The sequence below is a fragment of the Taudactylus pleione genome, unplaced genomic scaffold (assembly GCF_031769625.1).
Source record: "Taudactylus pleione unplaced genomic scaffold, aTauple2 ptg000851l, whole genome shotgun sequence".
NCBI classification, from domain to species: Eukaryota; Metazoa; Chordata; class Amphibia; order Anura; family Myobatrachidae; genus Taudactylus; species Taudactylus pleione.
The window spans coordinates 435,241-448,629 of record NW_028285253.1 but is presented as its reverse complement, the minus strand read 5'-3'; the positions used below and the strand labels follow the sequence as shown (position 1 = coordinate 448,629).

The 13,389-nt window shown below is 41.0% G+C and overlaps 1 protein-coding gene across 4 annotated transcripts in view; it reads left to right on the top strand.

The window, feature by feature from the left end:
* The window catches only part of TNRC6C (trinucleotide repeat containing adaptor 6C), a 199,530-nt gene that overhangs the window by 88,850 nt on the left and 97,291 nt on the right, over positions 1-13,389 (top strand). The window lies entirely within an intron of this gene.

Below are 13,389 nucleotides of genomic sequence, written 5' to 3'. Positions count from 1 at the left end.
TTCACCAAATTATGCTAATTCGGGTTCGGAGCCGGCCGCAAGGTGTGCGAGATGCGGTGCCGTTGCCGTCATTTAGTGCCGTTGCAACGGCATCTCGAACCCTTCATGTGGACTTGGATTGACCCCTATGTTTTAAAATTCAAAATGAACAACACTGCTGTTGGTCATATTTTGTGCTTTTTTTTACCTTCAAAATATAATGGTGATATACTGTATGAAATTTGATCTCATCTGACATTGTAGCAGACCATAGTCTGAAACATGTTTTTTTTTCTTCGCTCATAACAGGGACTGAGCAAAATATTTATTCATTGTTGAGAGTATTATGTCATTTTATGCCATTGATTACAGGTGAATCTAAACATGCAATGAATTGATATCAAATTTAGAAGAGGTTAAATTCTGAGTAGTGAGTGCAGCATATCATAAGCAGCTGTTTGCAAGGTTCAAAGCTATTACAGGCCAGATCTTTAGAACTGACATTTGAACAGTCAAACCCATCCTGCAGTCTTTAAACATTGCACACGCTTCCATAACTGTCTTCCTTGAAATAGATCCTCTGACTAAAATGTTTTGTTTTATATATCCTGCTGCTATTTAAATGAATTTATATTGTGCACTCCATCCAATTATTGCTTATTTTTCCCTTATCACTGTATCTTAAATGGGGACACAAACACAAGGGTAATATGGCAGGAAGGGTAGGGGACAGGACTGTGCAGCATGTAAGGTTTTACTAACTGCTGATAGAAGTGAAATTTAAATCTGTAACTGGGTAAGGTCTCGGGCGTTGCCAATATGTAGCCTGACATTTGTCAGAAATCCCTATTTAAAAGTGGTTTGTGTTTTATATTTAATTTTTTTAAACTTTTTATAAAAAGTTGTAACAGTTAGTACTATACTAGCAATTTAATGCTGACTGAAATAAAAAATCTCTTATAGTGGAACCAAACCATAAGATTTTAATATGCTATATTAGAGGATGGACTGTATATTTCCCTTCAATGTTGCAGCTCTGTTTACCGAAAAAATGCAATTAGAAGATGCTCACGGTATGTTGCCATATTTCTGTTAAATGATGTCATTTCATATCAAATAAAAATTTTGAAGATCATCCCCACCTGTCCATCTCCAACTTTAATAAAAATTTGACATGAATGTCATATATGTCAGACTATAGGCCATATTCAGTTAGGTGCAAAAAGCCATTTTCTGGAGAAAAGTATCGCGAGTGACGTCATTTCGCCATGCGATAAGTTTGCTCCGTATTTAATTCCGGAGTCTTTTTGCCAGTGCCGAAACTCAATGCAATGGAAGCTTAGAACAGTCCCCCAAAGGTAAGCTGCGTAAAAAAAAAGTTTAAAAAATACTTTAGATCACCCCAAAAAAGTACTTTCACTTTGGGGGCAAAAAAGGCCAAAGTTGGGGGACAAATTTAAAAACTAGCAAAATAGACTCCAGGGGGGTCCCCAAGTATGCCCCAGGTGTTTTTAAGTTTGCAGGTGGTTACGGCAGGTGGATTTTTTATGATTTTTAAAACTTCACTTTAGCAACTTTAAAATATGCTTGGATCCATTTTCATGTACCCGAAATTTGCAGGGACTACTTATTTTCACCCAAAAATACTGCTAACTGCTATTCTTCACCATTCATGCAAAGACGCTAAATAGCAGCTATTGAGATAATTTAAGTACCCCAAATACCTTCAGCAGGCCTATTTGGGGGTATCTATAGTCATCCCCAATGTCAGTGCATCTTTTGGGGGGGTTTCGGGCTGATTTCCCCAAATCTGACAGTACAGTATGGGGCTAAGTGGTAAGCGCGTGATACTTTTTCGCATGGAAAAACAGTGATGTCAGCGAAAAGTCCGGCATGCGAAAAGTAAGGGACTTTTCACACCTAATTGAATATGCCCCTAAATTTCAGAAAATATTTAGTTTGCAATAGTAACACAACAATGGCTCTCAAAGTGGGGGATGGATGCAACTCTCACCGACTCCGCTGTGCACAGTTAGCAACATTCAGATTATTGGTGTGTCTGATCTAGGAGAGTAAAAGTTATGTAAGCGGACTTACCTGTACAACTTTTGGCGCTGCTTTCAAACATCCCAGTACTTATGCTGGGTACACAATAGACGATGTGTCGTTTGATCCTGCGGATCAGAGCGACATATCAGGTACATTGTCTAGTGTGTACCTATGGTATGCACGCTCCCTCGGGACGTTAGTGACGTCCACCGTCTGTCCTACTGCAGGGCCGACGGAGGATGACGTTAACGATGTCTCATGGCACGTACCTCCAGATTTTAAACTACATTATATTTTTTCTGGATAGACGTTTTGCCATTGAAGGCAACGCAACAAGATTAACCACTTGCCTGGCACGGTCGTTTCAGATACGACAATACCAGACTAGGCTTTTCCTGACATGGTCGTATCTGATACGACCAGTCAGAAAAGCTCAGTGAGCGACTGCTGGAAGATGATCTTCTAGCAGCCGCCTATGTCAGATGGACCTCTCTGTCCCTCTGCAGTAGCGGCTCCGCCCCCAGTGTGTCCCGATCACTGCTGGCCACAGTGATTTGGGCAGTCCGGCTGTACCCACCACCCAGCAAAAGCTGGCTAAGCTAGTGTGTCCCGATCACTGTGGCCAGCAGTGATTGGGCTCCGACATCCCCCTCCTGTCTGTGCAACCCGGCAGCTGCATAGAGGAGCAGCCGCCAGGTAATATAAGTGCTGCCTGCTGCCTCCCCCCCCCTCCTAACACCCGGCGGCTGCATAGAGGAGCAACCGCCGGGAACTAAATGCTGCCCACGGACCCCCCCTATAAGCACCCGGCGGCTGCATAGAGGAGTAGCCGCCGGGAACACCGAATGCTGCCCTTCGGCTCCCCCCCCTCCTAACACCTGGTGGCTACATAATGGAGCAACTGCCGGGAACTGTGCTGCCCGTGGCTGTGTAGAGGAGCAGCCACCTGGAACACCAACTGCTCTCCCCCCTCCTCCTAACACCTGGCGGCTACATAGAAGAGCAGCCTCCAGGAACAGGAAGTGCTGCCAGCTTGCTCCCCCCTCCTAACACCCGGCAGCTGCATAAAGGAGCAGCCGCCGGGAACAGTCACACTGCCTGCCAGTCCCCCTATGTGCAGGGTAGGAATGGCCATTTACCATCGATGATTCAAAATCATTGATGGTTTGTGGCCGATGTCAAATGCTTTTGACATCGATGGGGAACCACCAGATGGTTTCCCTCCATCGATGTAAAGCATAACCAATTTATTTTATTTTTTTACCAAGTGCCGGGACACGAGAAAATGGCTCCGCCAACACCCCCCCCCCCGACACCTGCGCTGCCCTGACCCCATGTTCTGGTTGGCCTATGGGCCAGTCAGTCAATAGACAGGGATGATCATCGATTAATGAAACCATTGATGGTTATCCAGTGAACAGTTTGTAACCATCAATGGTTACTTGCTATATTGCCATTGATGGTACCACATAGCATAGTTTTCAACCATTGATATCTTGTGCCACCATCAATGGTAACCAAAGATGGCCATCCCTACTCTGCACAGAATTTTTTTCATCAATTATCACAGTCCACGCATGTGCAGTAGGGATGGCCATCGATGGCAAAACCATCGACCATCGTCAGTTAACTGTCGATGGCAAAGAGCCAATGGTTCTCTGCCATTGATGAAAGAGCGGGAGCCGATGGATTTTTTTTTTTTTTTACAGGATGGAGCTTAGCCCACCCCCTGTTGGACGCTAACCCCCTCACCCATTTTTGATTGGTTCACGGCCCACCATTCCCCCCCCCCCCCCAAAGCAGTGGTGACCAACGAGGGGTGCAAACATATGGTTTTTGTGCCATCGATGGTAATCGCCTATGGACCCATCAGTGGTAACCATCGATGGACACCCCATCAATGGCCATCCCTATTGTGCAGAGCTCAACAATCGATGGCTAAACAATCGTTTTGCAACAATAGTTTAAAATCATTGACCATCGATGGTACAGCCGTCGATGGCCATCATTGCAGTATACCATGCAAATAGCTATTTTTATGGTACACTGTGTTTAAAAAGATAAAAATATTAAATAAAATTGTGTTGGATAAGTTTTAATTAAATGTTCTTTACCTAATTCAATCATAAAAAAAGACTATTTCTGAGCGGTTTTTGGGAAAAAAATTTATCCGTTAAGTAGTTAAGAGCTGCAAGGTATTTTTCAGTGACTGTTAGTATAAATCAACAAGATCTAGAAATCTGTGCTTAGGTATCTTTGTCCAACTTTTGGTGGTGATTTCATATTTTTTTTTATATGCACCGATATAGAGCAATTTTTGTTTTTTTTGCAAATTAACCTGAAAGTTATCAAATAAATAAAAATAAATCTAATGCAACAAGTCTGACAGCAGATTTAGAACTTGCTAACTTTCTGCAAAACATTAAAGGACCTTTGTATCAAAGCTTGATGAGAGATGATAAAATAGTGAGAGAAAAAGTATCCAAACGGCTCCTAACTGTCGTTTTTCAAACACCGCTTGTAAAATGTAAGTTAGAAGCTGATTGGTTAGTGCTTTATCTCTCTCCAGCCTTTGATACATAGACCCCTAAAGCTGGCCACACACCAGACCAACTTTCCTCCAACCATCCAACTAGTTGATTGGTTGGAATGAAAATCCGGTAATGCATGAGAGCAAATGACAATCAGCCCATTTGTTCCCAAACACTGTAAAACGGATGAAAACTGTTGTTCAGACAAGTTTTTTTTTTTTTTTTTTTTTTTAAATCAAACCTATTAAACCAACTTGCCTGAACAACCTTGTTTGTGTTTTCTAGTGTTTGGGAGCGAATTGCAACAACAGAAGCTGCTTGTGCAACCTATTTGCATCACTTTGAGAATAAGACGTATTGGAAGGCAAATAGTCGCACGAAAAGACGCTCTGCGCTACTGTGCCGTGCCATGCCATGGCATGGTGTGACTAGAAGGGCTGTTTACCCTTGTTATTGCTTAAGGAGGCTAGATGTGTGGGAACACATCTGTACACTATTCACACTGGTATACCTTTAAGTGCCACTCTGATTCACACTCCCTCCTCTTGTCTTGGCTCTGCCATTTCCCACACGTCTGTAAGATCTCGCTACCATTTGTTTTCATGTCTTTACCTTGTGGGCCCCTATTTTTAGCTATGCTTTATTTTACACACTTACTGGTTTTTGCGTTGCATTGTGGTGTCTTACAAATCGGGGTGATTTTTATCAGTTATAGTATTCGACCCCCTATGTACATATATTTATATTCCTGTTTTTGAGAAATGAAAAGGTGTATTTATAAGAAAGCCTGAGCTGCATAATTGTATATTATTTTCTTGTCAACCTGAAGCTTAACTTATTTTTTAAATCTAATAGGTTTAATTGTTGATGAGTCTGTTTTTGTGTTTGCAAAAGTTTGCCCTTTGCTTTCTGCTAAGCAGAATAAAATCACATTGGAATATTTACCTAGGGGTTGGGAAATTTATTGGTGGATTTCATTTGGCATTGAAACTGACTCTTTTTTTTTTTCTTGGTCACAAGACTGTTATTATGTGAGTGAAATAGCTGACTATCCCACTTTTTCTCTGAAGAGGCAAAAACAAAATGGAAATTCTGACAGGACTACATATAAAAGGCCAAGGCAAACAGACACTGTAGGAAGGGGTTTTATTTGAAAGTCTCACTCCAGCAGCTGAGCAGAAATTAGGCAGTGCACTGGAGTGGTGAGGTAAGGATGTGTCACTTTCAATTGTGCGACAGAGAAGAGATGCAGAGTAAATTGTAAACGACTTCCAGTCTTAAGATTTTCATTTACAGTTCATTAATTTTATTACCTACTGTAGTAGTCATATTTTAGACCATCTCATTAAGGGCAAGATCATAACTATTTCAGGTGCTAGTTTTATTGGGTATATTTTCTTTCTGTTACCAAAATATATTTCTTATATATATACTTGGAGGACCGGACACCAACAGCAAAGCTTTTTTTTAATCCCAAGATGCTCCAGTCCTTCCCCCTATACCCCGCCCAGAGCCTGAAGGCAACTCAGTTTTGTTAACAAGCCCAAGGCAGGAGCAGGATAGGAGAGAAGGAAGACTGGTACACTGAAGAATCACACTCTCACACAGAGAAGGATACAAGTGACCAAGAGAAGAAGCCCATAGAAGACAAGTGCGTCAGGGCAGGTGCCCTGTGGACCCTATGGACTTTGAAGAAAGAGAGTTAACAAGGGTAAGTTTTACCATAACTCTCCTTTTCTTCGGGGTCCATAGGGCTCAACAGGGAGACATTGGGGATGTCCCAAAGCAGTTGTTCAAGGGCAGGGACACTCTTGAGCTGAGAGGAGAACCCGGCACCTGAAGGAAGCATCCTGATAGGTTCTATGCCTTTGATACATTAGCCTAAGAAGCATGTGGACAGAAGACCACGTGGCCACCTTGCATAGCTGTTCGGCAGATGCACCACGGCGGACTGCCCACGAGGAACCCACAGAGTGAGTATAATGAGCAGATACTGTAGCTGGCACAGGAAGGCCAGTCTGCGTGTAAGCCTGTGAAATAGTCATGCAAAGCCTTCTGGCCAGAGTCTGTTTGTTAGCTGGCCATCCCTTCTTGTGAAATCCATAAAGGACAAAGAGGGAGTCCAACTTCCTGATGGCACTAGTATGGTCCACGTAGATCCTCATGGCACGGGCCACATCCAAAGAGGCCTGGTGATTGAAAGGCCGATATCACAATTTCCTCATTGAGGTGGAAACGAGAGACCACTTTGGGAAGGAAGCCAGGGTGCGTTCGAAGAACAGTCCTGTCCGGATGAAAGATTAGAAATGGGCGCGACAGGAATGCGCCCCTAAATCCGATTCCATGCGGACAGATGCTATAGCCAGAAGAAACAGAGTCTTCGCAGTGAGCCATTTGACATCTGCTGATTCCAGGGGTTCAAATTGAGGTTTCTGAAGTGCGTGGAGAACCACTGACAAATCCCACAGAGTCATAGGAGGGACAAAGGGAGGTTGTATTCGTAGAACACCTTGCAGGATGGTGTGAACATCCGGTAGAGGAGAAATTCTGCACTGGAACCAGACAGAGCAGAGATGTGTACTTTCAGAGAGGCTAGGCGGAGTCCGAGATCCAATCCAGCTTGAAGGAAGGCAAGGATTCTAGAAACCCTAAAAACCTGAAGGTCATAGTTTCTAGTAGCACATCACTGGAAATATGTAAGCTGCACCGGGTGATAAATCCTGGCAGAGGCCGGTTTACGCGCTCTAAGCATGGTCTGGACCACAGAGCTAGAAAACCCTTTATATCTTAGGAGGGATGTCTCAAGAGTCAAGCCATTAAAGACAGACTGGCCAGGTCCGGATGTAGACAAGGACCCTGAGACAACAAGTCTGGTCGTTGAAGAAGTTGGAGAGAAATGTCTACAGAGAGAATTTGAAGATCGGAGTACCAATGGTGTCTGGGCCACGCCAGAGCTACCAACAGGATCTTGCTTGAACTTCCAAAGAACTCGAGGCAGAAGGGAGACTGGAGGAACGCCAAATGGAAGGTCCACTTCACAGATAATTTAGATTTTTCTTTGTAACTAATTTTCACCTATGACTGCATCCATTCAGGCACCTCATCCTTCTGATTCACACAGACACTGATTCACACAGACACTGCTTCACCTGCAGCTCGACTTCACCCACACCAACAGGCCTGGGGGCAGACAAGATTACTCTTCTTCCCTTCCTGTCTGCTTCATTTCTGAAACTATATCATTTCTACCGCCATGGGTGATTCCAACATTCCTATTTGATTATCCCCATTCTTCTTGTGCCTCTAAATTGTTCTGTCTTACCTTCACGTTTGGCCTTTCTCAGTTACTGACTCATAGTGATGGCCACTGTATGATTTTGTTTTCCTACAGAATTTGTTTAGTCACTGATTTCTTTAACACTCATTTCCCTCTTTTTAACTTGACCTGATTTCCTGCAAGCTGTCCTTTACCCATTAAACCTATTTGCACTAAAACTCAGCTAACTCCACATACCTGCAGAAATCTCACCACATTTCAAACTACTTTCCACCTCTCTGCAACTACTTATTTCCAGAATTAATATAATCTCCTGGCCTAATCTGGCAGTCCCACATTTTAATCAAACGCTAGTAACATCCCTTGATCAGTGGCTCAATTTCGATAATAGTTACCTTCAATAACTTCAGTGCAGAGTAAAATGTAATTTGCCTCATTCTAGTACCTATAATTTTTTATTTTTATATATATATATATAATATATATATATATATATATATATAATATATATATATAATATTAGGGATGTGCAGGCTCGTATAGGTTCGAGTTTGCACGTTGAGTTCGGATTTTTCCCTCCAAAAAAACGGAACTCAGAAAGAGGTAAAACGTCATCTTGCATGGACGAACATCATCATTCCTGGACTTGTCCAGGAATGATGATGTTCGTCCATGCAAAATGACGTTTTACCTCTTTCTGAGTTCCGTTTTTTTGGAGGGAAAAATCCGAACTCAACGTGCAAACTCGAACCTATCCGAGCCTGCACATCCCTAATATATATATATATATATATATATATATATTCATTCTACCATTCCTTTCAAAATGCTCTCAACTCTGCAAACCAGTCAAATTTACAATCTCTCAACCCTAACCACATATGCCTCTTTAATCCATTGAAATATGTTCTCAACCATCCTACCACAAACCTGCTAACATGCATCACTGAAGATTTTGCTTCCTACTTCAAGAACAAAATTGATAAGATTCTACATGTATCCTTTTCTTGAGCAACAACTGGCTCAATTCCTTTTCTGCACCCTTGGGCACCTTTTTCTCATGTGATGCCACAGGTGATGCATTTACTCTCCTCTCTCCTCCCACTCTGCTGCCTTTCTTGCACAATCAGTTAATTGTAGCTTTTGCATCCATCATAGCTTTAACTGACATCTGTAGGCTCTTTCTCTCTTTCGTATACTCACACTCCCCCACCCCTACCTTTCCACTGGTATCTTTGCATCATGTTTCAAACATCTGGAAGTTACTCCTAATCTGATGGAGGGAAAAAATTGACCCATCTCTCAACTCTCATGCCCATTCAAGCTTCCGGAGATCCTTGCCTACACTTCCTTTCCCTCGCTCATCCTGTTGGAACTAGTTTGGTCAGGCTATCATTCACAGCACTCCACAAAGACTGCACTGACCAAGGTGGTAAATTATTTAACCACTGCTAAGTCTAAAAGCCTTTACCTATTTCTTCTGGACCTCTGTTGTATTTGGCACAATTGACCACTCTCTTATGATACAATTATCGTCTTATCATTCAAGTAATTGTCCTATTCTTGTTCTCCTCCTGCTTATCAACCGCTCCTTCTCTGGATTCATCAGAACACCACAATGCTCAGTTCTAATCCCTCTATTCTCTATCTGTACAAAGTATATTGGAAAACTAATAAAATCTTTGGAGGTGGCTGATATGCAAATGTATCTTCTCCTCTATCCTAATCTGTGTTAACCTGCATTACTAAACTGAGTTAATACTATTCCCACCAATCAACAGAAACTGCCTACCTAATATATTTATATCTGAAGGCAAAAATTAACCCTACTAGCTCGCTGCCTAGTTGTTATCCTAAAATTCAGCTACATGCATTGAGAAAATAATTCCAGAGTATCCACTTATCTCACACAAGGTACTGCAAAATATTTGATTGCATGCACTCGTATGGCATTATTCAGTGTTGGACACAAACAAAATTGCAAAATGCAACTATTTTAAAAATCCTGTATTTTGCATCATATTGAAAGTTGATTGTAGACGCAATTTGCAACTGTGGTTTCCTTTCCTTTATGTATCTGGGTCCGATACAGCTGGAATATGGCTGCATACAGTATGGTGCATCACTGTCAGTGCTAAAAAATTGCAGTAAACAATGCATACACATTACAGTTAGTGCCAACATTGTGCAGATAATAAGCACCCAAGTGGCTTTGAGCATCTGAAATGGGATACAAACAGACGCAAATATAATTTTGACCTTTTTTATGTCAAAATAAGTGCTAAAAGCAGTACAAAATGACTTTTAAAACACACTTCTAGCAGTCTTTTTTTTTTTTTTTTGGGGGGGGGGGGTTGCTTAAATTAGTGTGGGTATATCATTGGCAAGCAATCAGGTGCAGCTGTAATAATGAGTGTGCAACTTAAGGCCCCCATACATCAGAAATCTGAAAACCACAATTGATCAATTTGAAGATTTATTGCCCGATCTTAGGATTTCCCAATCGAGCAATCTGTACCCATACATTACAGACCTTTTTCAGTGATTTGCAGGTCGATTGCGGCAAACACAGATCTGCCAATCTTGAAAGGCCCATACTTTTGCTAGTAATGGTCTTGCAAATCTGCTGATCATGTCCATACACTAGCAATTTACAGCCCCAATCCATCTGTGAAATCCAACATGTTGGACAATCTGATTTAACAATTCCAATCACTCTTTGGTTGCAATCTGCGATCTGTGAAGCCCATACATTGCAGATTTGTATACACAATCGATTGCAAATTGCAGAATTGCCACAATCGATTGATGTATGGGGGCCTTTACACATCATGTGCTGCATTGACTATTGCAAATTCCCATCTTACCGGTCTTCCCATAACCAGATCTTATACCCTACAATCTATTTTAAATGCGCTGGCTAGACTTTCCTAGCAGAACGTTCTGCTGCTGCTGCTTTTCTTAGTCAGTCAGTCACTATATTAGTTGCCTACATTTTACTGAATAACATATGAAATACTCCTAACATACAAAATCATTTACAAAACTACATCACCATACATCACTTCCTGCATCTCAAAATATCTCCTATCTGGACCCCTCTAATCTGCCTTAGATCTTCTCTCCTCATCCACTTTAATTATTTACTCTAATTTCAGATTACAGCACTTTTTTGGGCTGCACCCACTCTCCCAATTCCGAATTCTGTCCCTCCTACAACTAGATGTTCCACTTGCCTCTGATCTTTATTATTAATATTATTCTCTTTTATTTATATGGTACCATAAGGGTTCTATTACTTAGTATACACAGGGGTAGAGCATACAGCAAGATTACAAATGTGACTTAATAGGACAGTCATTGACAAATTCACAAATATATATTTATTTTGTGGCTGCTTGATTATTGTTCTATTTTATATAGAGTGCTAAAGCTTGCTATTTGATCATATCCTATATTTCAGCACACTAAGGTAGTCCCCTTAGCTGGAGTAAAATCGCCAGTGCTCAAAGTCAAGGACCATGATACTTCAACATTCCTGGTGTAGGAGATTTATCTGGGTGAAGAGCTATGGTATTTTTGCATGTTGGTTCATAAATGTAAAGTTTTACACCGCTCACACATGACTGCTATGTGCATAGTCTAAAGCATGTCATATGGTCCAGTCGATAACTATTTAGATGGTCAACATGCACCATTGTAACATTTGAAATGTCACTATTCTGAGGACGGTTAGTTTTAAGTGCCGTTGGTAGGGTTAAAGTTAGGCAGTAGGGAAGGGTTATGGGTAGGGATGAGGGGTATAATCTGTGTGTAGACATGATGAATGTCTAGATGGTCACTGTCCGCATGCTAACCATGTCCACATTCTCATGTGAACCTAATGCATGTTGACATAACTGTCAACCAGTCGTATCACGTCCAGTCTACCTTGGCACTACAGAAGATTGTACTTTGCTGCATCTTAATATTGTCGCAGCCTCTAGGCATTTTATATGACACATTAAATTAGGTTATTTTCCTTGAGTCTCCTCGATCAGTGTGGTGTTGCCAGACAGTAGTCCATGAAAAGTTCATCAATCGGTTGTAGAGCAGACAAAAATTCTTACTGATGATGATGGTAATTGCTCTCTTCATTTATATTTCACTAGGAATTAGTCCACGTTAAGGTTGTATTCAATGCATCAGACTAATTTAATTTGGTTTCTGTGCAGATTTTGGGAACTCAAATATTACTGTAAATGTCATTTTGTCCTTCTAGTGTCTCTGAAGTTAGATGGTTTCCTTTGAATTTCTGACTAGTTGCTAGTGTTATAGTTGACAAATTACAGTACCTGTCCTGTGAAATGTATATCCTTATTATATTAATTTCTAATGTTATTCCAAACATTCTTTTAAATTCTTTACATAACTTTTTGCAGTACTCCTTAACTATATAAGCTCCACTTGAAACATGCACTCCACCCACCTGTCTTTTCAATTAACTTGCTTATGGGTATCCCTTGACCCCGAGGTTATGCTATTTTTTTTTTATATATATATTTTTATTGAAGCAGTGCACAAAAATCATGAATACATAATATAATGCAAATTTACATGTATGGGTTCATAAACACAGACCCAGCTAAAAATATTATATAAGACTAAATGTTTGTATAACTAACAATAACAAATATACATTATGCCGTCAATTAGAAGATGAATCTTACAGCAAATAGGTCTAATGAAACGGTAAAACACACAAATTCTCAACGGAGTAAAATATAACAAATGTTAATAGAAAATTAAGTAAAATAAAATAAAATCTGCCCGCACCTCTCTCCTCTCCCCACAGTCACACACTGGGTTAGGAATCGGTGGAATACCCTCAATCGTTCGCAGAAGATACCAGGAAGTATTGCATAGGGAATCTCAAATTTGGTTTTAAATACTCGTAGAAAGAGTTGCAATAAAACTCTCCCACATCTCAATTTTTTTTTCAGTTTTAGCCGCCTCCTCCTGCACCACCTCCACCCAAGCTATACGAAAAAAAATAAAATAACATTGTTTTGAAGAGAGATAGGGTAGGAGACTCTGGATGTATCCACACCTGCAAAATAGATTTGCGAGCAGCAACGCTGACTGCTAATAGTAGTTGTCTGCCACCTTTTGTAATTCGAATCTCTCTTTGAAGGATGCCAAACAAGGCCCATTCGGGGGTTAGAGACATGTAATTAAATAAGTGGTCTTTGGAGTAATTTAATACTTGCAACCAAAATCTGCGAATTAGTGGGCATGACCACAGACAATGAAATAGATCAGCCTGAGACTGACCACACTTGAAACAAGAGTAAGAAGTTGAGAGCCCAATGATAAACCTTCTATGTGGGGACAAATAGGACCTGTGCAGTATATTGAGAAACATCTCCATATACATGGTGGAGGAGAGCATGTAACATGACCTATGATGAGCTTTTAATAAATCTGCCAATTGTACACTGGGAAGTTGAGATCCATGTTTGGGATCCTCCCTGAGAATAGTCTACAATATGTTGGAAGTGTCCATAGGTTATA